Genomic DNA, 27,838 nt, shown 5'->3' on the forward strand with positions numbered 1-27,838 from the left:
CAAAGTTGCTCAAAAGATGCAAAAGTTGCATGACAACTTTTAAAAGTTGTCAAGCAACTTTTCCACCCAAAAGGTCAAAGACCCTTATTGAGCATGGAGAGAACTAATTTTCACACACTGACTAAGGTCTGGGTAGTATAAGATGTTTCAAACCCTAAAATATGGAGGGGTTAATCATTGTTGTACGGCCCAAGTAAGAAAAGCTTGACTATGACTGTTTTGTTGATTACCAGTCAGTTTGAATGAAGCAACCGATCAAGTTAATGGTTTGATCTGAAGAATAAACTATGTGGAAATATTTGTGTAGTGTTTGATCTTTCATTTTTGGGCAATTAGATAGTGTGTGTTGTGCAGGTTTAAGTCCTTTTGTAAATAGTTTTTAAAATACACTGCCACTGCCCAGTTTTGGGATAGTTTTGTACTAATGGGTTAGCATTCCATTCTCCATCGTGGAGCCACCATGAAACCATGGGGAATGGAAGTGAAGAACTTGAACTATAATTCAATGCAAGAAGGGCCTTTGAAGATGTAGGGAAGCCAACCATTTAGCCACTCCTAGGCAAGACTAGACAGTGCCCGGGTAGGAATGGTTGTTGGTGCAGAGGTCCGAGAGAGCAAGGTTGGTCAGAGGAGAGTGCACCCTTTGGAGGAGGTGTAGAGGAGTGTGTGAAGCACCATTGGTGTGAAGGAGGAGCCTCCACCAATCTAGACAAGGTGGCTAAAACAAAAAACATAAACTGTGACCCCGGCAGACCATAAAAACCCTCACAAAACCCTTAAAAACCCCAAAATTCGCCCAAGGCACTGTACGGCCACTTGGAGGCCCAAAACTAGAGAAATCCTTGAGCCCTTGCCAAATGAATGGTAGTCCATTTTGGGAGTTTGGGTAGTTTGTGAATTGTTAGCAAGAGGGAGCCCTAAAAGTTCAAATAGGAGGCCTAATAGGGGCTCTTCCTTGTAGCCCTACTTTCTAGGAAATGAGCAAAATGATGGAATCGCTAGGAGGGATGAAGGTTGCAACTTCTTGGGGGCACATGGATGGATGTAAAACATGGTTTAAGACCCATCCTAACCTTTCTAGGACCTAGGAAGTAGTAGGACAAGCCAAGCCCTTATTAGTCATAGTAAGGGGTTTTGAGTCTCATGAGTAGGTGAGACCTTAGGAGCAGCATTGCAACTCATTGGTGGGTGGATTCAGAAAACTCAGGGGATTCCTCAATCAAGGGAAGTCCTAGAGACCCTAGGATGTGAAGAGAACACTGGGTGATCCAAGGGAAGGATCCAAGAGCATAGACTAGGCTAGTCTATCCCAAACCCCATCCCATCAATTGTTTATCGGTATCTGTTCCTACCGACATTTGTTTGTGCTTTACTAGTACTTTATTTGTTTAAGGTTGTATTATGGATTAAAAGTTATAATCTGTTAACAATTGATTCATGCCCCCTCTCATTTGTTCACCAGTTATCCTAACAATTGGTATTAGAACTTAGGTCCTGTTTTGCAGAAGCTTAACTGCTTGAGGTAGATCCTATGGCAGCTAACACTTCTAATCCACCGGCGGCTATTTTTTAGAAGAGAAATCCCTAAGCTTGATGGAAAAAATTATGGGATATGGAAAATTCAAATGGAGACTCATCTTAGATGTCTTGGAAAGGATATTTGTGAGATCACTAAGAAAGGATACACACCTTATGATCTGGCATTCGACAATCCTACTCCTACAGACCTAGACAAGAATATTGATAATGATTGTAGAGCTAGAGAAGCCCTCTTGTGTGCACAAACTGATTAGTAGATCATGGGATTGACTAAAAAATCATCAGCTAAGGTTATATGGGATAAATTGCAAACTCTGAATGAAGGTGACCCTACTGTCAAAATTTCTAAACTTGGTGGATACTGGGTAAGGTATGAAAACTCAAAAATGGAAGAAAATGAAAGAATTGTTGTGTTTATGGAAAGTGTAAATGAGATTGTTATGGGAATTCAATGTTGTGGAGGATTTCTAAGTGAAGATGAAATAGTTTCCAAAGACTTGAGAGCCCTTCCACCAGCTTAGATGAAGGCAACTACAATTAATGAGTTAAGAACAATGGCAAACACTTCAGTCAACAGAGATATTTTGGTTGGGAAATTATCTACTTTTGACCATGAAGAATTTGGATCTTCTTAAGTTGTAAAGTCTGAACCTTCTTTTCATGCATCATCATCAACATCTACCGAAAAAAGTGATTGGAGAGCCCTATATGCAAAATAATTGGAAGACATGAGGAAATAAGATGAAGAGCTTGAGAAACTTGAAGCCTTATTTGCTAGAAGAGTACCTAAAGGATCTACTGGAAGTAAGTATGAAGGAAAAGCACCTTTTAAATGTTTTGCATGTAATAAGATTGGTAATTTTGCATCTAGATGTCCTGAAAGAAATGCAAGGTCTGAGGAAAGAGTTAAGAAAACTTTTAATCCTAACTCGAACAGATATAGATTCAAGAAAAACAAATATTGCTACATAGCAAATGAGGAAGGAGTAACTGATGACTCCGGAGATGAACTGATAGAAGACTCAGCTAGTGGATCTGGAAATGGAAAGGAATGGGTGTTCTATGCTTTGAAGGAAGATGAACCAGAACAACCTATCAAAAATGAAGAGAAGGCCCTGGAAACAAAATTTGAACATAAGGATGAATGGGTAATTGATAGTGGATGTGATAACTCAATGATGAACGAATAGTACCAAACCGATACTAAGAGGGGGGATGAATCAGTACAAACAAAAACACAATCCTAAATTGGTTTGTCAGCAGACACTATGCTTTGGCAGACAAATAGTAACACCGGTCTTAAACATAGTACAACTGACGAAACCCAGAGTAACTGAGACAAGCATAAACCGGTTGACACTTATCTTTTCATGCAATCTAATACTTCATTTCCATTTCACCCAAGTGCATGAAAAGGTAATATATCATCAAAGATATATAAATAGCTAGATCAACATGATTTATCTTCAGACACAAATCACTCAAACCATCACATGAATAACACCACACATGACACACAGATTTTTCACGTGGAAACCCAACTGGGAAAAACCACGGTGGGGATGAATACCCACAAGCTATTTTTGAACTCTTTAGAAGTCCACTCTGTTAGGAGCCTTGTCTAGTTAAATATTGATACAATAGGTTCTGTTAGGAACCAATCCTGTTAGTGATCACCCAGTTAAGGGATGGCTAGAATATTGGGTTAAGGGTTAAACCCTATTAAAGGTTACCTTGTTAGCAGATTTCAAGAACTCAATGGTTTTGAGTCACCCTGTTAAAGGATTTATAGTAAGCCGGTTAAAGCTACCCTGTTAAGGGATTCCCCAACTGTTGAAGTGGTTAGAGATCACCAGGTATTACAATGATCTCGTAACAACACTCAATGTCAATGCAGATCCATTTTAGCTCCTCTTCACGTTCTGCACTTACATTCTGCAGGTATCACTTCTCTCTTCTAGTCTGGCAAGAATCACGTATCTCCTCTCTTGGATACACACACAACTTTTTCCAACAACTTCAGAAAGAAACACAACATTGACCTTATAGGAAACAGATAGGTCAGTAGCATAAACCCTAAACCCTAAACCTGTTAGGTTAAGCAGTTCAAATGGTTCAATCCTGACCGTTGAGCACATTTCATTAAATGCAACAGTCTCGAGCCAATCTCAAGATGTTCTCCATCGTTCGTTTTCCACCAATTTCATGGCGGCTGATAACCCATCACGTGTTATCACTGTTTACAGACTTCGCACATTCCCAAGGTAGATAGGGACAATCTCCTTCATGCAAGATCCTTCACGCGCACAAGGCTTATGTGGCAAAATGGTATGTTCTTTGTTATAATGCTAACTCATCACACAAAGTCACCAGTTGAGTCACACAAGCTTGAAGTACTTCAATCGGAAACCCTGAAGTTGAGGCTACCAACCAGGAGTCATACAAAGCTTCTATGTACCGGTTCCCATAACCACATGCCGGTTCACCTTGAACACACCTTGAACAAACACACCACTTCACTTTGGCACATATACTGGTTCACAATCTTATACCAGTTCTAGGTAACATACTGGTTCTCTCTTCTTTAGCATATTGATGTCAATGAGAACATACAATGACATCATGTCCTCATACCGGTTCACATAATGCCAACAATCTCCCCCTTTGGAATTGATAGCAATATACAAAGATATCTCTTTGCTTCACATCTTCTCTACTTCACTTCTTCTCCCCCTTTGACAACAATGACAAAGTGGAGGCACAAGCTTCCCTGTTCCATTATGTTGCTTCCCCTGAGGAGTAGCATCCTTCAACACATCAATCCTGAAGAAAAATTTGACTATGCAATACTTGACTAATGTGGAGCATATACCTTTAGTTTACTTCCTGAAGGGGCAGCACCCCTAATTCACCTCTTAAGTACATAAATGTAGCCTTTGGAAGAGGCTTGGTGAATATGTCTGCTAACTGCTCCTTACTAGAAACATGTTCTAGTGCAATCTCTTTGTTCTGAACCTTTTCCCTCAAGAAATGATAATTAAGCTCAAAGTGCTTGGTTTTAGAATGTAAAACTGGATTCTTGGAGATGTTAATTGCACCAGTATTGTCACAAAATATACTTACCCATTCAGATATAGGAACTTTGAAGCCATTCAATACTTGCTTCATCCAAATTGTTTGAGTGTAGTTCATGAAAGCTGCAACATACTCTGCTTCCACTATAGACTAAGAGATACAACTCTGCTTCTTACTCATCCATGAGACCAGTCTACCATCGAGAAAGAATGCACCATTGGTTGTGCTCTTCCAGTCGTCCGCATTACCTGCCCAATCAGCATCTGTGAATACTTTCAAGTTGAAATCCTTGCTATATTGATACCACAATCCATAATCAATAGTTCCCTACAGATACCTAAGAATCTTCTTGACTGCAACCAAGTGGGATTCTCTTGGGCTTTTCTAGAACCTTGCAATAATGCCAACTGCATGTGCAATATCTGGTCTACTATGTACTACATAATGCAACTTACCAATCATTGATCGGTATTCCTTCTCATCAACCAATGTTGAGTCATCCTCTTTGGATAGTTTACAATCGGTCACCATCGGTGTACCAACTAGTTTTCTATATTCCATACCAAAGGTCTTCAACACCTCTTTGACATACTTGGACTGAGTGATAAAGATTCCATCTTTCATCTACTAAATCTGCAGTCCAATGAAGAACTTGATCTCCCCTATGAGTGACATCTCAAACTCTTTCTTCGTCTCATCTGCAAACTCATGACTCATCTTGTCATCTCCACCAAAGATAATGTCATCAACAAATACCTCACAGATCAGGATCTGATCTCCTTCAGACTTCAAGTAGATATTGCTATCTTCGCTTGTTCTCTCAAATCCAATCTTCATACCATGCTCTAGGTGCCTACTTTAGGCCATATAAGGCTTTATGTAGCCTACATACCATGTCACTATCTTTAGATAGGGCAAACCCATCTGGTTGCTCTATATACACCTCCTCTTCAAGTACACGATTTAGGAATGCAGATTTTACATCCATTTGATATACTTTGAATCCTTTAAAAGCTACATATGCAAGTAGCATATGAACTCCTTCCAATATGGCTATAGGAGCAAAGGTTTCTCCATAGTCTTCTCCTTCTTATTGGGAATATCCTTTTCACATCAATCTGGCTTTGTTTCTAATCACTGTGCCATCCTCATTCTGCTTATTTCTAAAACCCATTTGGTACCAATGACATTTTTATGCTCTAGTCTGGGTACCAAAGACCACGTACCATTTCTCTCTATCTGGTCAAGTTCCTCTTCCATTTCCTTGAACTAGTCTTAATCTTTATATGCCTCTTTGAATGATTTAGGCTCAAATTCAGAGATCATACATGAGTTTTCTCTGACCTTTCTTATTGTAAGGATTCCTGCATCCTTATCTCTTATGATCTGCTTAGGATCATGATTCAACTTGACATATCAAGAAACGGTCTTGATAGATTTCTCTTGCTTCTCTTCTTCATCCTCATCTCCATCAGTATCAGCATCTACATCTACCGGTGTAGGAACACTATTACTAGTACTTGGTTGACTAGCAACCGGTTCCTAGAAGGTTACAACCGGTACATTTACTACTTACTCACTATCGGTTTCCTCAGTTATCTAAGAGGTTTCATCAACTCTTACATTGATGGTTTCCATAATTCTCTGAGTCCTATTATTGAAATACTTGAGAGCTTTGCTCTTGGTGGAATACCCTAGGAATATTCCCTCATCACATTTTGCATCAAATTTGCTCTGGTGTTCACTCCTCTTGATGTAACATTTGCTACCAAACACTATAAAGTAACTAACCACACATCTCTTATTGGTCCAATACTCATAAGGAGTTTTATCCTTACCTTTCTTAATGAGTACCCGGTTCATTGTGTAGACTGCAGTGCTCACCGCTTCTCTCCAAAAGGTGTGAGCGACCTTTCCTTGAATCAACATAGTTCTAGCTGCTTCAACCATAGTCTAGTTATTCCTCTCTGCTAGGCCATTCTAGTGTGGATTATGGGGGGCAGACAGTTGCCTCTTGATGCCATGTTCTTCACAAGTATTATTGAATTCACCATAAGTGAATTCCCCTCCTTGATCAGTTCTCAGGCACATGATCCTTTTACTGCTTTCCTTCTCCACTAATGCTTTGAAAGCTTTAAAATTTACAAAAGCTTCAGACTTATCTTTCAAGAATGTGACCCACATCATTCTTGAGCAGTCATCAGTGATAATCATGAAGTACCTATCACCCTACACACTCCTAGTTTTCATAGGACCACACAAATCAGTATGCACAACATCAAGCAAATTGTCAACAGTGAAAGGTTTACCTTTAAAGGTTGAGGAAGACATTTTCCCTAGTTAACACTCTTTGCACAAGGTATTTTCTAGTTTGCTCAGCACCGGCAACCCTCTAATTGCCTTGATCTTACTGGCCTTCACAACGTTATCAAAGTTTACATGGCAGAGTCTCCTATGCCATATCTAACTATCATCAAATTTAGCCATAAGACATGTACTTATATTTGCATTCAGCTGAAATAGGTTACCTTTGGTCTGCATGCTGGTGGCCACCAATTCACCATTCTTTCCTTTGATTTTGCACACTCCATTCTTGAATTCTAGAGTGAGACCACTATCGTTCAGCTGGGCAACACTCAAAAGGTTGTGTCTGAGACCATCAACCCAATACACATTGTTAGCACTACTCCTTCCATTCAGAGAGATGGACCCTCTGCCATTGACCATACATGGTGCATCATTACCAAAGTGAACACCACCACCATCATACTCTTCCAAGGATAGAAACTTGCTCCGGTCACTAGTAATATGGTGAGAATAGCCATTGTCGATAATCCACTCATTGGTATTATCAAAGTGGGAGATAAGAGTCTTCTTGTCTGACACATCTTCCTTGATAGCAACAAACACAATATCTTCATTTTCTTCATCTTCTAACTCCTCATTTGTGACACCTTCATCAACTGCCACAAGATAGTTTCTCTAGTTTCCTCCTTTGAATTTCTTGAACCTTTTTGGTTTGTCCTTGTTGTCACCATTAGGACAGTTTACAACAATATGTCCTATCCGGTTACAAGAAAAGCATTTCAAAGGGAGCTTACCTCTGTATTTACTGGTTCCTTTAGGAAGTTATCTGGCAAGAAGAGCTTCAAATGCCATCAGAATCTCCTCATCATCCATTTCTCTACTCTATCTTGGTTCACCACTAGTGCTAGCTTCTTTTCCTTTTCTGGATGGTACAGTAGAAGCTTTAAAAGTTGATTCAGTCTTTTGAGAACTACCATCAAAACTATTTAGCTCATAGGCTATCAAATTTTCTATGATGGAGTCTAGGGATACCTTAATCTTGTCTATTGATCTCAACTCCTAAATAGTAGCAACCCTTATTGCATAGATTGGTAATAAGGATCTGAGGACTTTGCTTACCATGGTGGAATCTTCCATTTTACCACCTACACTATTGATATCTTCAACAATGGTTTTGATTCTTATTCCATACTGTTGAATGGTCTCACCTTCAACCATTATTATGTCTTCAAACTTCCCTCTAAGGCTTTCTTCCTTAGCTTGTTTTACATGCTCATCACCACCATAGATATTTTTAGGAGTATCCCATACTTCTTTGGGATTTACTTTATCTTGGACATCAATAAACTCAATGTCAGACAAGTTGCTAATTAGGGCTTCCATGACTTGCCCATTCTCCTGTATCTCTCTCTTTTGGTCATTAGTGAGAGTACCGATAGGGGCAACATAAGCATTCTAAACATAACTCTGGTGTTGAGCACCCATGCTTCTTATGTATATCTTCATTCTGTTTTTCCATATACTAAAATTACCTCTATTGAACTTTGGACCTTCCCTCTTCATCATTAGACTGGGATCTTTTCCTCAAGCAGTTAAGCTTATAACATACAGGACCTGGACGACGCTCTGATACCAATTGATAACTCAATGATGAATGGATAGTACCAAACCGGTACTAAGAGGGGGGGGGGTGAATCGGTATAAACAAAAACACAATCCTAAACTAGTTTGTCAGTAGACACTGTGCTTTGGCAGACAAACAGTAACATCGGTCTTAAACTGAGTACAACCGGCAAAACCCAGAGTAACTGAGACAAGCATAAACTGGTTGACACTTATCTTTTCATACAATCTAATACTTCATTTCCATTTCACCCTAGTACATGAATAGGTAATCTATCATCAAAGATATATAAACAGCTAGATCAACATGATTTATCTTCACACATTAATCACTCAAACCATCACATGAATAACACCACACATGACACACAGATTTTTCACGTGGAAACCCAACTGGGAAAAACCATGGTGGGGATGAATACCCACAAGCTATTTTTGAACTCTTTAGAAGTCCGCTCTGTTAAGAGCCTTGCCCAATAGAATATTGATACAAGAGGTTCTGTTATGAACCGATCTTGTTAGGGATCACCTGGTTAAGGGACGGCTAGAATACCTGGTTAAGGGTTAAACCCTATTGGAGGATTTCAAGAACTCAATTGTTTTGAGTCACCCTATTAAAGGATTTACAGTAAGCTGGTTAAAGCTACCCTGTTAAGGGATTTCCCAACTATTGAAGTGATGAGAGATCAATAGGTATTACAATGATCTGGTAACAACACTCAATGCCAATGCAAATCTACTTTAGCTCCTCTTCACCTTCTGCACTTACACTCTGCAGGTATCACTTCTCTCTTCTGGTCTGACAAGAATCACATATCTCTTCTCTTGGATACACACACACAACTTTTTCCAACAACTTTAGAAAGAAACACAACATCGACCTTATAGGAAATAGATAGGTCAGTAGCATAAACCCTAAACCCTAAACCTGTTAGGTTAATTAGTTCAAATGGTTCAATCCTGACCGTTGAGCACATTTCATTAAATGCAACAGTCTTGAGCCAATCTCAAGACGTTCTCCATAATTCATTTTCCACCGATTTCATGGTGGCTGATAACCCATCACACGTTATCACCATTTACAAACTTCGCACATTCCTGAGGTAGATAGGGACAATCTCCTTCATGCAAGATCCTTCACGCACACAAGGCTAACGTGGCAACATGATCTATTCTTTGTTACAATGCTAACTCATCACACAAAGTCACTAGTTGAGTCACACAAGCTTGAATTACTTCAACTGGAAACCCTGAAGTTGAGACTACCAACCGGTAGTCATACAAAGCTTCTATGTAGCGGTTCCCATAACCACATGTCGGTTCACCTTGAGCACACCTTGAACAAACACACCACTTCACTTTGGCACATATACCGGTTTACAATGTTATATCGGTTCTCACATATACCAGTTCTAGGTAACATACCTATTCTCTCTTTTTCAGCATATTGACATCAATGACAACAAACAATGGCATTATGCCCTCATACTAGTTCACATAATGCCAACAGGATGCTCACATCATATAAATGGAGATAAAGTGAATTTTCTATCCCTGCAAGAATACAATGGTGGTCAAGGTAGATTTGGAGATGACAAGGCATGTATGATCAAATTTAGATGTATTATTTCTTTAAATGGCAAGCATAACACTGATAATGTCTATTATGTAGAAGGTTTAAGGCATAATCTTTTGAGTCTTGGTCAATTAGTTGATAAGGGTTTTCAACTTTAGTTTAAAGATAGAAAATGCAAAATCATTAACAAGACTAGTTTGAAGATTGCAACCGGTATTCAGAGAGGAAGTAACATCTTTCACCTGAACACTGGTAATAAGACATGTTTGATTGCTCATCTTGATGAGAGTTGGCTATGGCATAAGAGTTTGTGTCATGTTAATTTTGATTGTATTGTTCAGATCAGTTCAACTAAGGCAGTTAGAGATATACCTAAGATTATGAAGCCTCATAATTCGGTATGTAAGGAATGTCAATTGGGTAAGCAAGTAAAAAGTTCTTTTAAAAGCATACATGATAAATCTAGTAATGTACTTGATTTGATTCACATTGACTTATGTGGTCCAGCAAGGACTAGAAGCTTTCAACATGATAGGTATTTCATGTTGATTATTGATGACTATTCTAGAATGATGTGGGTCACTTTTCTGAGGGAGAAGTCTTAAGCTTTTCAGAAATTCAATATCTTTAAAGCGAAGGTTGAAACAAAAACTAGATTGAAAATCAAATGTCAGATCATGGCGGTGAGTTCACTTCTCATGAATTTAACAGTTATTGTGAGACAAATAGAATCAAGAGACAACTATCTGCACCTAGGACTCCTTAGCAAAATGGAGTAGTTGAAAGAAATAACATAACCATTTTAGATGCAGCTAGATCTATGATGATGGAAGTCAAATTGCCTCATATCTACTGGAGAGAGAAGCAGTGAGTACAACAGTCTACATATTCAACAGAGTTCACATTAAAGGTGAAACCGGTAAGACCCCTTATGAACTATGGTTTAGACATACACCTACTATTAAGTATTTCCAAATTTTTGGAAGTAAAATCAAAAGAGATGATTCAATTGCAAAGTTTGTTCCTAGATGTGACGAAGGGATATTTCTTGGTTATTCAATTTGGAGCAAAGCATATATATGTTATAACAAAAGATTGCATAAAATTGTGGAAAGTGCTAATGTGAAAGTGGATGAACAATACAAAAATCATTCTATATCATATGATAGGGAACTAGTAGTGGAAATGATCATAATTGAACCAACAATGCCTCAACCGGTACAGGAAGCTGAAACAGTTACACTGACACAATCAGAAAATTCAAATGTAACTGATGATCATAATGGTGAACCTGAAGTTCAAAAGACTCCAAGGTATGTAAGATTAAATCATTCTGATGATCAAATCATTGGAGATAGGAATAAGGGATTAATAACAAGAAGAAAACTAGAAAATGAAGAGGAATGTCTTATTTCTCAAGTTGAATCGACAACTATTATTGAAGCTTGTAAGGATAAACATTGGTTAAAGGATATGGAAGATGAATTAGATTAGATAGAGAAGAATGAAACTTGGTCTTTAGTTTCTCAGCCTAAAAATAATAATGTTATTGGAACTAAATGGGTTTTTAGAAATAAACTGAATGAGGATGGTCAAGTTATAAGGAATAAGGCTAGATTGGTTTGTAAAGGATATTCTCAAATGGAAGGAATTGATTATGGTGAGATATTTGCACATGTAGCTAGAATAGAAGCTGTTAGACTATTTCTTGTCTATGCAACTTATAAGAACTATGAGGTTTATCAAACGGATGTCAAATGTGCATTTTGGAATGGTGACCTTGAGGAAGAAGTTTATATTGAGTAACCTGATGGATTTTCAATGACGGGTGACAAAGACATGGTTTGCAAATTGAAGAAACCTTTATATGGTTTGAAACAGGCTCCTAGAGCTTGGTATGCAAGGTTGGATAAATATCTTTTGAAACTTGGTTTTACTAAAGGCAGTGCTAAAAATAATCTATATTATAAGATCACTGACAATGATATTCTAAATATTGAAGTTTTTGTTGATGATATCATTTTTGGAGGAGAAGATAAACTGTGCATGGAATTTGCTAACAACATGAAAAATGAATTTGAAATGTCCATGTTTGGTGAGATGAAATTTTTCTTAGGTTTGTAGATTAATCAAACTGACAAAGGCATTTTTATCTATCAAACTAAGTATCTAAGGGAATTGTTGAAAATTTTTGGTATGGAGAACTCTAAACCAGTAAGTACTCATATGGCTACAAGTGATAAATTATCTATCAAGGATACTTCTTCATCGGTAAATCTAACAAGGTATAAATCTATGATTGGTGGTCTGTTATATCTGACTTAGACTAGACCTGACATTATGAATGCAATAAGTATTGTTTCAAGATATCACAGTAATCCTAAAGAAAATCATGAATGTGCAATAAAGAGAATATTACGGTATTTTCAAGGAACAACAAAATATGGTTTATGGTATTCCAAAAATGATGATTTCACTTTATGTGCATATACTGACTCAGACTGGGCAGGTGACACTGATGACAAGAAGAGCACTTCTAGTGGAGCTTTCTTTCTTGGAAAGAAACTAGTTTCATGGATAAGAAAAAAATAGTCATGCATTTCTTTATCTACTGCAGAAGCTAAGTATGTTGTAGCAACAACTAATTGCACTCAATTTTTATGGATGAAGCAAATGTTGAAGGATATCAGGGTAAATTACAATGAACCGGTAGTTATCTACTGTGATAACTCTGCAGCTATTGACATGTCTATGAATCCGGTAGTTCACTCTAAGACTAAGCATATTTCAATAAAGTATAACTTTCTGAAGGATAAGGTAGAAGCAAAGGAAGTCAAATTGGTTTATGTGAACACTAAAGAACAGATTGCAGACATATTCACTAAACCGTTGTCTAAGGAATCATTTGAATACTTGAGAGACAGGTTAGGGGTTTCAGCCCCTCCAATAGAGACTTGATTGATGAAGTTTGTGATCAGTCCGACATGTATTATCAAAAACATTATTTATTCTGGCACTGATGAGTGGTGCTACTACTTAAGGGGAGTAGTCATCTTTGAGATTCAGAGGTTTATATCATTGCTTTGATATTTTTGTCAGGTTTCTAGCATTGATGTCAAAGGGGGAGTGATAGTAATGTGAAAAATCATTTTGAGCCTTACAGAGATATCATGCATAGGGGGAGAACTATTGATTGTTGGTTGTCTTCCATAGGGGGAGACTTGTTTGGCATTTCTTGGTACTTGATGTTTTTCACATCTAGTGTTGCCATCAATGCCAAAGGGGGAGATTGTTGGCATTATGGATGAATTGATTTTATGTGGCATTGATGTTTTGTCATTGATGTCAACACTAGTTGTTACCGACAGATAGTTTTACACTGACTAATATGGATGGTTACTGGCAGATAGGTTATTGGTATAAGATCTAGTGTTACCCACAAAAGAGATTATCTGTCGGACACTTCTGGCACGTTCAGATCAGTGAAGTATATTGGATTTCATGATTTATATGCTCCATGAGTATGTTTTGGTCAGTTGGTATTGGCTTGTTAATTAGATGTTATCATACACTCTGGTAAACCCTTACCAACACTGGTTTAAGGCTTTACCGGTAGAACTTTTATTGAATGCACAATTGGTGTTGGTGCAGCTTCTTCAAGGATTTTAGGATGCTGAAGATGTTCGTTGATCATGCTTCAATTGCTTGAAGACATTGCTTTGGTGTGGTGGACCCAGAATAGGTCTGGTACCTATATAGTTTATGGACCGATATCATGCTAGCGTGTACTCTACATGTTACCTAGATGATTCAAGATGTTTTTATTGTTTTGGTCTTAAGTCAACATGGCATGTCATTGTAATAAGGAATTATGTAATGATTTTATCGTAATATCTTTAGGTGGCAGACATAATTGGTTTAGGCCTTAGGGTTTGTATAAATAAGAGGTAGAAACTCTTTGTAAAGTATTGTGGTTATTGAAAAAGGTCATGGCCAAAGAATGTAATGTGTGAATATTGTAATATCATTTAGGTAGAGGAGTTGATCGATCATTGGTGATCAGATTGGTTTCAGAAGAGGATTTAGTCCTCCGACATTGACCTTAACCAAGACTATAATTAGGCATAGTAGATGTTATTTCCAGTAGTTCACTCTATTGGATTGTTTTCCATTTATCTTGAGAAGGTTGTAGCCTCTTTTTAGTCAGTGAGACTCTATTTGTAATGAGCAGTAGGCTCTAGGCAGTGTGGCTTCCTTCAAGTGCAGGCCCCTCATTGTAACACATACTTTTTGCAAAAGTATCATCTGACTATGGGTAGGCTTCCCACCGTGGTTTTTCCCTTTCTAGGTTTTCCATGTACAAATCATGGTGTTATGTAGTATGGTTGCTTTGCATTGATTATCTAGTTAATTGTTGAGTTGTATTGTTTGCCAATATGTGTTCCTACTAGCATCTGTTTGTGCTTTACTGGTACTTGATTTGTTTAAGGTTGTACTATGGATTAAAAGTTATAATCTATGAACAACTGATTCACCCCCCTCTTAGTTGTTCACCGGTTATCCTAACACTCAAATCATGTGTTTGGTATGAACGCAATCTGGTTCTATAGAAATGCTTCTGGTAATGCTGTAGAATCTAGTAGAGCAAGGACCAGTCAGCAGAAGAAGATAAGACTTTCTCCTAAGACTACAAATGGGAAGAGGAGTGAAACCAAGCAGGTATGGAGGAAGAAGCAAGAGAGTAGAACTATGGACCGACACTGTGCATTCAATGCACAGGTGATATCTCCTAAGGCTTAAATGAGATGCAGGACCTTAGGGGGGTTACTTGTTGATCATATCATTCACCCCCAAATTAGAAAAGGACAAAGGAAAGGAATGTTTGTTGTCGATACAAGGAAGAAGATGACATGACAGTATGTGTAGTTACTGCCTTGGCTACACACCTACATATGAGAGATGGATTACTGCCATATGTATAGTGAATGATTCAAATTGCTATTGGGATCAGAGGCACTTGACACAAGAAGATAGAGGTTAAAAGGAAGATGCTCTGATGGAGATGTTGATCTAGTATGGTAAACCGGTATGTACAGTATGCTATCAGTATTGATACCTGTCGATATTGTAGATTATGATCTAGGTAGTGACTCTGGTGGCTTAAACTGAGGAAATTATGTCTCGACTGATATTGGAAAATACCTGAATGACATGTGTTGTCTTGTTAGTAGATCATATATGCATGCATCATTTTGATCTAACTGGTTTGATAATTAACATGATAGTGATGTGGTTTGGCATTGTGGTCATATAAGATTATGTCATAAGTTGTGATGCATATCATGGAGCTGAAAAATAATCTATAGATCACATATGCATAGCTCAACTGGTATAAGGTTGAGATTAGAGCTCCGGTTTAGAACCTGATAGGAAAAGATGTCTTGAGATCTATGGCTCAGGGGGAGTTCACAGCCATATCTTTTGATTAGTATCATATATACTAAACATAAGGGGATTTCAAGTGTCCATGGTTGTACCAGTATGATTGATACTTTGGGATGTGCTCATCAGTCCTTGTTTGTGAGGTATTTCAATGTCTATTCAATTTGTACTTAATTGAAATAACAATCGGACCACTGGGAGAGTTTCCTACAAACAGGGAGAATTACCTTCATAGGGGGAGAACATACATTTGGTATCGTAGAAGATACAATTGGTATTAGTGTCAGCTTCAACACTTGGTATCAGCAAATTGGGGTCAGAATAACTTTCTACTTATCAAAGGGGAGATGATGCAATCTAACCGGTAGGGAAGTGAAATTCACTGACATGCTTTTCTATAATTGATATCAGATTGGTATATACAATTGGTATCATATTTGTATATACACTTGGCAGTTGAGCAATTGGTGTCAGTTGGTGTCTGAGCTCTCTATCTCAAGTGTTGTTGATTGAGAGGATGCAGAGTGAAATGGTCAAAGGAGGAGAAGCAACCGATAGAAAGCTCTATCAGTACCCTTTGCCATTGTTGTCAAAAGTGGATAGAAAATCTATAGTATATCCGATACTACGTGTGTTGACATCAATGTCAAAGGGGGAGATTGTTGGCATTCTGTTGTCATTGATGTCAACCAGTATAGAATGGAAACTAGTATGAGAGATTGTTAGTATAGCTATCATTGATGTCAATTGGATTTTGTGGTCATTGATGACAACCAGTAAGGGATGTTGACTGGTGAATAGGCATTGGAGATAGTTGGTATTATGGGAATGACAGCCGGTGAGTGATGTGTTGGTAGTGTATGGTTGCCAACTGGTAAGCATGTGACTAGTAAGAAAGAAAGGAGGATCCATAAAGAATGTGCAGATAATTGGTATGCATTGGATTTTTAGATGTGATATAAATATAATCCTACTGGATAAAGATGTTGTCACATGATGAAGATATGACTAACAGTGAGTGTGCTTAACCAGATCATATGTCAAGTTGAAGTTTTGTCTACTCAGTCAGAGAACTTGAAGGTGAGTGATTAAAGGTTAACACCAAATGAACCAGTGAAACACAAAGATGCCTCAGGTGCATGAAACCAGAGATGTGGACCAGACTAGCTAGAGAAAGCATGATGAGTTACCGGTACAGAAAAGGAAGAATAAGTTTGTCACTTTGACAAACCAGTTGAGAGGAGAACTAGTCTAATGAAGAAGAAGGAAAGGTCGAGCATTGCAGACAGACAGTGCAACCAGAATGCTGATGAAGACAATTGAAGTTTGATGGCATGGTGTCATCAAGGTAGTTACCCGTAAGTATGTCAATCGGTAAGAGAGAAAAGAGGCATAGTGATGTGCCCCTATCAGATGGACATGTGTCTGAGTTTGGTGAGAAGGAAAATGTGATCCAACTGGTAAAACGGTACAGTGCAAGTCCGTGAAGGTTATCTGGTTAGGGTATAACCGGCAGGGTTGGAGGACCGATAGATGAAAACCGGTAGTATGTTGGTCAGTGGCTAAGCCTAAACTGACACAATGGCTGGAACAGAGGTGGACGTCGATGATGATGACATGTAGGACACAGGTGTCATGCATGTAGTGGTCAGTGAAGTGTGCTTCAATGAGGTTTGTGATGAGTCGTTCGACATTAATATTGACTACAGATATCATGGGTTGAGGAAAAAGGTTTTTAGATCGATGCAGATCGAATGGCGAAAATCTATGCCATGTACTAATCGATGCTAGTTGACCAAGTGCAGATAAAATCTAATGAAGAAAACAGAGAGATAATATTAGTTTATCATGTTTATGAAATATAGAAAACGTGCATTGAACACAATGAGATTGGCAAAGTTGAGTGATCTATTGCAGGTAGGTGAATCCCCAAGCAATATGTAAGTGGATTCGATACGGATTGGGTTGTTAGAAGGAACCCTAGTGTGCCAAGGTTTTAATGTCCATTTTGGCGGGAATTATCAGATATAAATATGCAGATCAAACACCAGAATGCTTGCTTCTTTAGGAGAGAGTGAAGTTGGCAAAGTGAAAGTGTAGTAGAGAGCCAACCAGTCAAAGAGTTCATCAAAGATCATAGAGACTGAGTGTTGGAGGTGCAACTGGTGAGAAGGTTTAGTAGAGGTTTAACCGGTAAGGTCAGAGTGACTGGTAAGCTACAAAGTGTGTTGTAGTCAAGTGAAATGGTGGTGCTAGAACTCGTGGGAAGGCAACAAAAGTTGTTGTAGTGCAATGGGAGTGTTGGTGAAGATCCAGCAAGGAAAGATTAGTGCAGGGTTTGACCGGTAAGGAGAAAACCGATAGAGATCATAGTGGACAAAACCAAAAAAGTGAAGAGTACAGGTGGTAGCAAGCAGCAGTGGAACTAAGTGAGAAGAGAACCAATAGAGATAGAGTAGGGGAAGAGCCAGAGAAGGTGAGCAGAGAATTGGTAGAGAACCGAATAGAGGTAAATTGATGAAGAGATATCTGTGAGAGTTACAAATCTCTTTTGTAACAAGGTTATTACTATTGTTTTGATATATGCTATTGTGATCACTGAGTTGGAGCTTGGTGTAGGGGTTGGTGCTCCTTGGGTTGGTTCCCTAAAATCAGGGTTTTTTCTCCTTGGGTTGGTGCCCTAAATCAGGTGTTGGTTCTCCTTGGGTTCATGCCCTAAACATTGTAATAGTGTTTATTGTGAGGCTGGATTGAAGCAGTAGACTCCAACAACATTTCTCACTGAGGTTTTTCCCATGTTGGGTTTTCCTCATATATTTGGTGTGATGAGATGTGTATTTGTGTGTGCTTGCATCTTGATGTCCTCCCCTATCTCACAGGTATATCCATTTTGTGTTTGATCTACTAACTGGTACACAACGTCAAGGTTTAATAAGGCTTAAGTTTGGAAACCACTGATTCACCCCCCCTCTCAATGGCATCTTGTGTTCTACATTGTCTACTTTCCTAATTGATATTCCTTGCATACCAGATTAGTAGGCTTTACCAACTTAAGAATATCTCTTACTACTTGAGTATAAATTATCTTAATCTATGGCATAGCCAGCTTTCATTGATCTGATAAATCAAAATACTTTTTCCATTAGCATTCAAGTGAAAGATATTACCTTTAGTCTTTGTCCCTAATACAATCTCAATTGCAGAACCACTTAAGATTTTACACTTGCCATTCTTGAATTGAAAATCATATCCTTTGTAAAACATTTGTCCAACACTCAAAAGATTATTCTTTAGACCTTCTACATATAAGACATCATCAATATTGTGCTTACCATCAAGAGAAATGGAACCTTTACCATGAACTGTACTAGCTTTGTCATTACCAAATCTTACTACACCATAATCATACTTTTCCATAAACACAAAATTACTCTTATCACTTGTCATATGATGACAGAATCCAATGTCAATAACACATTCATATTTCTCAACTTTAGCAGCCAAAACTTTCTCCTCAATAATGCAGCTAGTAGAACTAATATGCACCAAATCATCTTCCTTGATAGAAATAAACACCCATGTTAATCTTAGAGGATCCAGTTAATACTGAGAAGGGGATGAATTAGTATTAACAACAATTTCAAACTTAAAATTTGAACTTATAAAAATTTACCAAATCAATCATAAACCAGTAATAAACTATTTACCATTACTGGTAATCACTGATAACCAACTGTTAAACTGATTTAACAAAACTGCTCATTAAGAGTTCATCAACATGCATAAACTAAAAGTAAATCAAATCAACACATCAAAAACATTCACCACAGCAACACCATGTTTTTCACGTCAGAATCTAAATAGGGAAAAACCATAGTGGGAATTGGTACCCATAAAAATTTTGCACTATTTCAGAATCTGCCTTGTTAGCAGCCTAGCCCAGTTAGGAGCTTACAAAGATGGCCGATTAGGAGAAGACCCTATTAGGAGTCACCTGATTAAGGGATTTAGATGATAAGCCCTGTTAGGAGCTTTAACCTATTAGGATCAACCTCGCAAGAGGATTTAACACTCAGATGTTAAGCTACCCAGTTAAGGGATTTACAATGTAAGACCTATTAAGAACTACCCACTTAAAGGATTTTGACTGTTGCAACTGTTAGGGAACAACAGTGAATGATCTGGGTATAGCACTTAACTACTTTCTTGATCAAATCCAATTGTGCTCCAAATCTACTACACTCTGGTTCGGCTTCACACTCTTCTCAAAAATCACTAACCCAACAAAAATCAACTGTACCAACCTAAATAACCTTTACAACTTAGTCGGTTACAAAACCCAAAGAATTACAACATAGATCATCACATATCTTTTACAAATCATTATAGCTCATCTTTGATCATCATATGGATCATTACAATCAATTACCAATCAATTACAACTATTGAATTATCACCGCATCTCGATCTGATACAAAGTCAAACCCTTAGAACACTCATCTAAGAGTTTCGTTGTTTCCCAAGAAATTCCATCTTCAAATGTGCCAAAAAATCATTCAAACACTTCATGTGGTTCTAGCCACGTCACCTCCAACATTTGAACTTGATATAGATCACCGCCAAACCAAAAATCATTATGGGTTAAGAGAATTATTTCTTGGTCCTTAAACCCTTCTTAGACCCTAGCAAAAATACAACAAAAATCATAAACATGACTTCCAATAACCAAAACATGATGCGGTTTTGGTCAGATACATATTACAATGATACAAACTAACATTCCAAACTGCAACACTTCAATCATCACCAATCACCCAATCTAATCAAAATATTTCCTCATTTACTAGTTAAGGTCCTAATTCCCAATTTCCTATTTCATTACCGATAAGGTCTTTCTAGTAGACCAAAAAGACTAAGATAACAAAATACAACATAGTAAACATTAGTTGCCATCAATGGCAACACAAATAATTGATCAAAGTCATCCAATCATGCAATCTCAATCTCTTCATCACAAATAGTCCTTTACCAGTTCAGTCATCATTCTTCATCTACATTAGTTATTCCAATCATCCCAACATTCTCCCCCTTTGGAATTGATGGCAGCACCAACATATTTAGCTAAAATCACGTCACTCAGTTCTGGAACTTCTCTGCTACACTTCACTCTTCTGTCTATTATTGTCTTCACCTTTCTCTAATTCTTCTCCTTCAGATCATATTACTTCTCCGTCTTTCTATTACACATCTTCTCCTCCTTAGGGTAATATATTTATTCTCCCCCTTTGACAGCAATGCCAAAGGTGCATATGCATCATCGGTCATCAAATCTAGTGTAGTTGTCTTCAACTTCTTTGCAAATCTCATCTAAGTTCCTCCCTTATGAAGTAGCAATCATTTAATCAATCCATAGTGAAAAGTGTTCAATAAGCATAATGGATTGATGTATCTCCTATATCCTAGTTTTTCTTGTGTAGGGGTCTGACCCCTAATTTACCTCTGAGGTAGTCAAAGGTAGTCTTCGACAATGGTTTTGTGAAAATGTCTGCTAGCTTCTCTTTGTTTGTCACATACTCCATTCTGCCTTGTTTTTCCTGTACTCTCTCCCTTAGAAAGTGATATTTCAATTCTATGTTTTTAGTTCTTGCATGAAATAAAGGATTTTTCAAAATATTAATTGCACTTGTATTGTCACAATAAATAGTTACCAATTCGGACATATCAAGTTTAAAATCTTTTGACACATGTCTCATCCAAATTGTCTGCATGCAATTAATTGATGCTACAACATACTCTGCCTCTTTTGTTGACTATGATACACATGTTTGCTTTTTACTTGTCCAAGCAATCAATCTACCTCCAAGAATAAAAGCTCCACCGATAGTCCTTTTACGGTCATCAATGTTTCATGCCCAACCTGCATCAGTAAACACTTCCAAAGAAATTTTTTTTTATAAGGATACCATAAACCATAATCTATTGTCCCTTTCAAGTACCAGAATATCCTTTTCATCACTACCAAGTGAGTCTCCTTGGGATCCTTTTGAAATCTAGCAACCAAACCAACAACATGTGCATGTTAGAATAACCAGTGCACAACTAAGAGGGGGGGTGAATCAGTTGTCAATAGATTATATTAATCAAACCACTTTATAACCTTTAACTACAGCACATAAACATTGAATACCAGAATAGTAGAAATAGATATCGATAAGAAATAAAACTTAAGAATGAAACAAAGAATTAACACAATGCAACCATACCACATAACACCATGATTTGTAGGTGGAAAACCCGGTAAAGGAAAAAACCACAGTGGGAAGCCTACCCACAGTCAGATAATACTTCTACAGAAAGTATGTGATGCAATAAGGGGCCTACACATGCAGGATGGCACACTTCCTAGAGCATACTACTCATTACAAAGGAGTCTCACTGACTACAGAGAGGTTATAACCACCTCAATATAATTGGACAACAATCCAGAAGAATGAGTTTCCAATGATACCATCTACCATGCCTAATTACAATCCCAGTTAACTTTAATACTGAAGGCCTTTGACCTCTTATATCAACCCAATTCTCTCACCTATGATCGACCAAATCTCCTTCTCATATGATCTTTTCATTATTCGCACATTTCATTCCACGACCACTATCTACAAAGAGATCTTACATCAATTTATACAAACCCTAAGGCCTAAACCAATTAGGTCAGCCACCTAAAAGATATTACAATAAGATCATTACATAGATCCACATTACAATGATATACCATGTCCGCTTTAGACCAAAACAACATTAACCAATCCATAAATCATCCTAGTAATGTGTACAAAACACTTAATAGCACATTACATGATATCGATCCATAACCTAGACCCAAATATATTCACCATGCCAAAGTGATGTCTCCAATTAGTTGAGGTATGAACACAATCACCTTCTGCATCCTAAATTCCATCTAGAAGCCTCACCAACACTACTTATGCATCCTATCAAAGATTCTCAGTAAAAGCTTTGTCGGTAAAACCCTAAACCCTTACCAGTATAGGCTTACTAGAATGTATGATAGCATCCAATCATCAAGTCAATACCAACTGACCAAACTTACTCCAGAAACATGCAACACATTAAACCAAACATATTCCATTGATCGAAACATGTTGGTAGTAGCCAACTAATAGTCCCTTTTGCTGGTAAGACTAGTTCTTGTACCGGTAACCAAAAACCGTCTACTAGTAACCAATCATAACAACTAGTGTTGACATCAATGCAACACATAATCAATTCCTACATATTGCCAACAATATCCCCCTTTGGCATTGATGGCAACACTAGATGTGAAAAATAAAACATCTAAGTGCCGAGAAATGCCAAAAATTTCTCATAGCAGATATAACAATGAAAAACTAAAAAATCCCAGCAACTCCCCCTGAGGAGTACAATCCAATCTGAAATTGATCTGAATCTCTCTCCCATATGACATATTATGATATTTATTTTTCACATTATGTATCTCTTCCCCTTTGACATCAACGCCAAAGATATGACATAGATATCAAAATCTTGTGAATCTCAAAGCTGACTACTCCCCCTCAGTAGTAGCACCACTACATCAATCCAGAGCAAAGGATAAAGCTAATGATGCATACCAGATTGATGCTATGCTCCATCAATTAAGTTTCTTTTGGAGGGGTAGATACCCCTAGCCTATCTCTCAAATATTCAAATGATTCCTTAGACAACGTTTTAGTGAATATATTTGCAATCTACTCTTTAGTGTTCACATAAACCAATTTGACTTCCTTTTCTTCCACCTTTTCTTTCAGAAAGTTATATTTTATTGATATGTGCTTAGTCTTAGAGTGAAATACCAAATTCTTAGACATGTCAATAGCTGAAGAGTTATCACAATAGATAACTATCGGTTCACTACAATTTACCATGATATCCTTCAACATTTGCTTCATCCACAAGACTTGAGTGCAATTAGTTGTTGCTACAACATACTCAGTTTCCGCAGTAGATAAAGAAATGCATGACTATTTTTTGCTGATCCATGCAACCAATTTCTTTCCAAGAAAGAAAGCTCCACCAGAAGTGCTCTTCTAGTCATCACTATCTCCTACCCAATCTGCATCTGTATATGTACATAAAGTGAAGTTATCATCTCTAGAGTACCATAAGCCATATTTTGTTGTTCCTTGCAAATACCGGGCTATCCTTTTTACTGCAGATTCATGATTTTCTTTAGGATTACTTTGATATCTTGAAACAATACCTACTGCATTCATAATATCTGGTCTAGTCTAAGTTAGATATAACAAGCCACCAATCATAGACTTATACCTTATCGAATTTACCAGTGCAGATGTGTCTTTGATAGATAATTTCTCACTTGTCACCATAGGAGTACTTACTTGTTTGGAATTATCCATACCAAACTTCTTCAACACTTCCCTTAGATACATAGTTTGACAAATAAAAATGCCTTTCTCAATTTGAGTAATCTGCAAACCTAAGAAAATCCTCATCTCACCAATCATAGACATTTCAAATTCATTCCTCATATTATTAGAGAATTCCATGCAAAATTTATGTTCACATCCAAAAATGATATCATCAACAAATACTTCAATAATCAGAATATCATCATCAGTGATCTTGTAATATAAATTGGTGTTAGCACTACCCTTAGTAAAACCAAGCTTCAAAAGATATTTATCGAACCTTGAATACCAAGCTCTAGGAGCTTGTTTCAATCCATATAATGCTTTCCTTAACCTGCAAACCATATCTTTGTCATCTGTCAATGAAAATCCATCAGGCTGCTCAATATATACTTCTTCCTCAAGTTCACCATTCAAAAATACACATTTAACATCCATTTGATAGACCTTATAGTTATTGTATGCTGCATAGGCAAGAAATAGTCTAACATCTTCAATTCTAGCTACTAGTGCAAATGTCTCACCATAATCAATTCCTTCTATTTGAGAATATCCTTTACAAACTAGTCTAGCCTTGTTTCTTACAACTTGACCATCCTCATTTAGTTTATTTCTATAAACTCATTTAGTTCCAATAACATTCTTATTTTTAGGTCGAGGAACTAAAGTCCAACTCTTATTCTTCTCTATCTGATCTAATTCATCTTCCATAGCTTTTAACCAATGTTTATCTTTCCAAGCTTCAATAACAAATGTCAGCTCAATTTGAGAAATAAGACATACCTCTTCATTTTCCAATCTTCTTCTTGTCATAACTCCCTTGTTCCTGTCTCCAATGATTTGATCTTGAAAATGATTTAATCGTACATACCTTGGTGTCTTCTAAACTTCAGGTTCTCTATTCTGATCATCAGTCACAATTGAATTTTTTCATTGCACTGGTGTAACTGTCTCAGTGTCTTGTACTGGTTGAGGCATTGTCGGATCAGTTATGATCACTTCCACTATTGGTTCTCTATCATATGCTATAGATTGATCTCTGTATTACTCATCCACTTTCACATTTGTGCTCTCCACAATTTTCTTCAATATTTTGTTATAACATCTATATGCTTTTCTTTGAATTGAATATCCAAGAAATATCCCTTCATCACATCTAGGATCAAACTTCCCAATTGAATCATCCCTTTTAATATAACATTTACTTCCAAAGAATTTGAAATATTTAAGAGTAGGTGTATGTCCAAACCATAATTCATAAGGAGTCTTACCGGTTTCACCTTTGATATGAACTATGTTGAATGTGTAGACTGTTGTACTCACTGCTTCTCTCCAGTAAATGTGAGGAAATTTGGCTTCCATCATCATGGTTCTTATTGCATCCAAAATGGTTCTATTCTTCCTTTCCACTACTCCATTCTACTGAGGAGTCCAGGGTGCAGATAATTGTCTCCTAATTCAATTTATCTCACAAATACTATTAAATTCATGAGATGTGAACTTACGGCCTTGATCTAATCTTAGACATTTGATTTTCAATCCAGTTTTTGTATCCAGCATTGCTTTAAAGATATTGAATTTCTTAAAATCTTCAGACTTCTCCATTAGAAAAGTCACCCACATCAATCTAGAATAATCATCAATTATTAGCATGAAGTACCTATCACCTTGAAAGCTTTTGGTCCTTGCTAGACCACATAAGTCGATATTAATCAAATCAAGCACATCATTAGATTTATCATGTATTCTCTTAAAAGAAGTTCTAACTTGCTTTCCCAAATGACATTCCTTACATACCGGATTATCATGCTTTATAATCTTAGGTATATCTCTAATTGCCTTTGTTGAACTGATCCTAACAATACAATCAAAATTAACATGACACAACATCTTATGCCATAACCAACTCTCATCAATATGAGCAATCAAACATGTTATCACCAGTGTTCAAGTGAAAGATATTACCTCTAGTCTAAGTACCGGTTGCAATCGCCAAACCAGTTGTATTAATGATTTTGCATTTTCTATCTTTGAACTGAAGTTGGAATCACTTATCCACCAATTGACCAACACTTAAAAGATTATGATTTAAACATTCTATGTAGTAGACATTATCAGTATTATGCTTACCATCTAGAGAAATAATACCTCTACCTTTGATCATACATGCTTTGTCATCCCCAAATCTAACTTGACCACTATTGCATTCTTGCAAGCACAAAAAAATTATTTTATCTCTAGTCATATGATGTGAGCATCCACTATCAATTACCCATTCATCCTTGTCTTCAAATTTTGCTGCTAGGGCCTTTTCTTCATTCTTGATAACTGGTTCCGGTTCATCTTCTTTTATAACATAGAACACCCATTCCTTTCCATTGCCAGATCCACTTGTAGAGTCTCTTGCTAATTCATCATCTAACTCATCACTTACTCCTTCCTCATCCGCTATGTAGCATAGTTTTTTTTTCTTGAATCTATATTTGTTCTGATTAGGCTTAAATGATTTCTTAACTCTTTCTTCAAATCTTCCATTCCTTTTAGGACATCTAGATGCAAAATGACCAATATTATTATATGTAAAACATTTAAAAGGTTCTTTTCCTTCATACTTACTTCTTGTCAGTCCTTTAGGCACTCTTCTAGCAAATAAGGCTTCAAGTTTTTCAAATTCTTCATCCTCTTTCCTCATATCTTCCAATTATTTTGCATATAGGAATTTCCAATCACTTTTGTTGATAGATGATGATGCATGAAAAGCAGGTTCAGACTTTGCAGCTCTAGAGGGTCCAAATTCTTCAAGCTCAAAAGTAGATAATTTCCCAATCAGAATGTCTTTGTTAACTGAAGTGTTTGCCATTGTTCTCAATTCATTAATCGTAGTAGCCTTCATCTTGTAAGCCGATGGTAGGGCTCTCAAAACTTTAGAAACTATTTCATCTTCACTCAAAGATCCTCCACAACATTGAATTCGCATGACAATCTCATTTACTCTTTCCATAAATGTAGCGATTTTTTCATTATCTTCCATCTTCAAGTTCTCATATCTTACCCGGTAACCATCAAGTTTAGCAATTTTGATAGTAGGGTCACCTTCATTCAGAGTTTGCAATTTATCCCACATAACCTTTGCAGATGATTTAGCAGTCAATCCCATGATTTGTTGATCAGTGAGTGCACACAAGAGGGCTTATCTTGCTCTGCAATCATTTTCAATAGTTTTGTCCAAGTCTGCTAGAACAGGATTGCCAGATGCTGGATCATAAGGTGTATATCCTTTCTTAGTGACCTCCCAAGTATCCTTGCCAAAACATCTAAGATGAGTCTCCATGCAGATTTTCCATATCCCATAGTTTGTTCCATCAATCTTAGGGATTTCTCTTCTAAAAATAGTTGTCGATGGATTTGAATTATTAGTTTCCATAGGATCTACCTCAAGCAGTTAAGCTTCTACAAAAGAGGACCAAATCTCTGATACAAATTGTTAGAATAACTGGCGGACAACTGAGATGGGGGTGGTGAATCAGTTGTCAGTAGATTATATTAATGAAACCACTTTATAACCTTTAACCAGAGAACATAAACATTGAATACCGGAATAACAAATAGATACTGGTAAGCAATAAAACATAGGAATGAAAGAGAGAATTAACAAAATGCAACCATACCACATAACACCATGATTTGTACGTGGAAAACTCGGTAAAGGAAAAAACCATGGTGGGAAGCCTACCCACAGTCAGATAATACTTCTACAGAAAGTATGTGATACAATAAGGGGCCTACACATGCAGGAAGGCACACGGCCTAGAGTGTATTGCTC

Source organism: Cryptomeria japonica, chromosome 10 (assembly GCF_030272615.1).
Source record: "Cryptomeria japonica chromosome 10, Sugi_1.0, whole genome shotgun sequence".
Lineage (NCBI taxonomy): Eukaryota > Viridiplantae > Streptophyta > Pinopsida > Cupressales > Cupressaceae > Cryptomeria > Cryptomeria japonica.